Source organism: Pinus tabuliformis, chromosome 6 (assembly GCF_031772625.1).
Source record: "Pinus tabuliformis cultivar Carrire ecotype Pingquan chromosome 6, CPIR1, whole genome shotgun sequence".
Taxonomy (NCBI): Eukaryota; Viridiplantae; Streptophyta; class Pinopsida; order Pinales; family Pinaceae; genus Pinus; species Pinus tabuliformis.
The window spans coordinates 135,881,464-135,884,411 of record NC_142292.1 but is presented as its reverse complement, the minus strand read 5'-3'; the positions used below and the strand labels follow the sequence as shown (position 1 = coordinate 135,884,411).

General features: G+C 32.9%; 1 pseudogene; it reads right to left on the bottom strand.

Annotated features, from left to right (window-relative positions):
* Positions 1-576: 576 nt before the first annotated feature.
* LOC149257734 (ethylene-responsive transcription factor ERF106-like) lies at positions 577-1,408 on the bottom strand (annotated as a pseudogene).
* Between the last annotated feature and the right edge of the window lie 1,540 nt (positions 1,409-2,948).

Sequence of the window (2,948 nt, the reverse complement as noted above, 5' to 3'; positions counted from 1 at the left end):
TTAAACTTAAATGTGAATGTAAACTTCGAAGTCGGCTAAATGGCCATCTTCATTTTCAAATAGATTGCAGATTTCTGAATGTTTTAAAAGTCAACTAAACAAAATTGGTAATATATCTTTGCTCATACTTATCCGAAAATTGAATTGACTTTGATCATGCGTATTGCATTTCGAAAATATCCCAAACTCTACAATATACATAGAACATAATATTCAGATAAATCACTAGGTGTGTACTCTCGCAGAACAAGAATGTTAAAAAGAATTAACATTGTGGTTTTCACATATATGATTTGATTATATATTATTAATGATTGAAAGCTTATTAAAAATAATTAATTGTGGGCGGTGTTTATTGTTGACCAGCTATTTAACAAAGTTGATTTAAAAGGCCAATAACTACAGTTATATATTAGATATTATACTGTAATCTATTTTCAAACATAACCCAGCTACTAAACATTATTTTATTTTCAAAAATAACCCAACAACTAAACATTATGTTATATAATAATAAATACAGTTTACTGCAACACAATTATAATCGGCAAATATTAAAATCTAAAATGTTTCTCATTCACTTTTTGTCATAATTATGCTATCCAGAACCTTCATCAAAATCTTAAAATTACATAACGGGAATGAGGGTGGAGAAGTTGATAGTTTGGCCTTCTCATAATCACAAACGTAAATACATTCACACAATCATAATAACACCGTAATCATCAAGAAAGGCATATTAATTTATTCATTATCCTAGCACACACCCCAACTCCTTAACTCCAATGTCCCGCCGCTGTCATTGCCTCTCTTCCTCTTTTGCCCCATGTGACCTACTGCTGATTCATTCTCTGAATTGGAAGCAAAGGCTAAAGGGAAGTTAACAAGAGCCTTGGCTCCGCGGATTCTGAAGGCAGCGCGGTCATATGCGAGAGCGGCCTCTTCGGCGGTGATGAAAGTGCCGAGCCAAATTCTGGCCCCTTTCTTGGCAGGGTCCCTGATTTCCGCTGCGAATTTACCCCACGGCCGCCGCCTGACTCCTCTGTAGAGCCTTTCCTTATTCTCTTCGTTTTGTGCCTGCGGCTTCCCCTTAAATGCCTCTTCACTTTTTGTAACTGTGCACACAGAAGAGCAAGAAGAGGAGGAATAATCTTCTGTTTCTGCAAATTCATTATCAGATGTTAATCTGCTGGCGCTGGCTACGAATGTGGAGGAGATGGACGATGACACTAATTGATTTCCTCCTTCAATATCTATTTCATCCTCGACTTCTAGCAAATGGTGGCGGATCAACTCTAACATATTCCACATTTCGATGTTGATGCTCTTGCTCGCCCCTCCTACAACGTCCATGGTTGTGTCTGACGAGTCCCGATTACAATCACGTTAAAATGGAATGATTTCGTACCAGGCGGAGAAAGCGAGAGTGAGAGAAATATAAAGGGTGCATTGTCATTTTCGTCGGTTGCAATTGTAACAGTACGTACATTGAATCATGTCAATTCTTTTTGAGTCTGCACGTGCGTTAATGGCGTCGGTCATCCTTCTGACCGTCGCACGCCAGCCCTTTTCATTGACTCCTTAGGCCTTTTAGTCATGATCTTACACGATGACAGTATGGGATAAGGCCTGTCTACACTACTCCTTACTAAAATACCCTATATATATCACATATAGTATATATAATTAATTACTAATAGGTTGTGTTACAACTCTCTAAGCATTTCGATCGATATAAAATGGAATAAAACTCATAGGAAATGCTTTAAAATTTATGGAACTTAGGTGGTGAAAAATTTAGTCTCCTTATCTTTCAATTTTTCCAAGTTTAGCTTTTTTTTTTTTTTGAGAAATTATTAGTTTTTTTTAACAATATATTAAGTTGTTAAATTTTTAGTGAAAGATGTTAAAATTGTAGTAAAATGATTTTATTTTTATGGAAAAATATTAGTTGAATTCAGTTAAAGTTTTAAGGTTGTTTGGGGTGTTTTATTATCTAATTTTCATAAGACGTTTTAGTGGTTTTGGTTATTTTAATGATTTAGATGCTCAAAGTTATTATTTCTAAGAAATTTTCATGATTTTGATTAGTCTATTTGGAATTTATTATATCAAGTGGTGTTCATATGGGTGACGAAGTAGGATTATGTCCATAGAGTATGTTATTCATTTATGACCTTTGTGTTGGTTGTGTGTTGCAAGACCAAAAAATGATGATTGATACTATGTGATTCATTTTTCTAGTTTCAATCCAACTTTTTCATCCATATGAACATCACTTGATACAACTAGTGCTAAATAGACTATTCAAAAACATGATAAATTCATCACTTACCACAAATACTTATGGACATGGAAAGTAGATTAAAAACTTATCCCATCTACATAATCTTTAAGCCAACTTCATATTTAAATACAAAATTTTAAGGAAACTAATAAATAACTTATAAAGTACATTATTTATTAAAGTTTTACAAATAAATTAGCAACTAAGTAAACGTAATGGTAAAGAATACTCTAAAATTAAACATACTCCAGCTCAAAAAAAAATTAAAATAGATAAATTAATATTATTACTCTCCTCTAAATATTTCAAAATACTGAATTTATTAACTTTTTAATCATAAATCTCCCTGAATTAATTTTAGAAAATTAATTGATTAGCCTATTTGATCGTAAAATTAAGTGATTAGCCTATTTAATCAGAAAATTCCATGATTCCATGAATTAGGAAAAATAACAAGTGAGAAAACGAGCATGGATTCAAAGACCACGGACAAGCAGGATGAGTCCACGAAAATGGAAACGGGAAAGATAGGTTTGAAATACATTTTAATAAGCTATTTTTTATATTCGAATACAACCGCACGTCCCACAAAGTGGACATGACTACACATATCATATACGTTATATGTAAACTAATTACGCATCTCAATTTTTTTAAACTA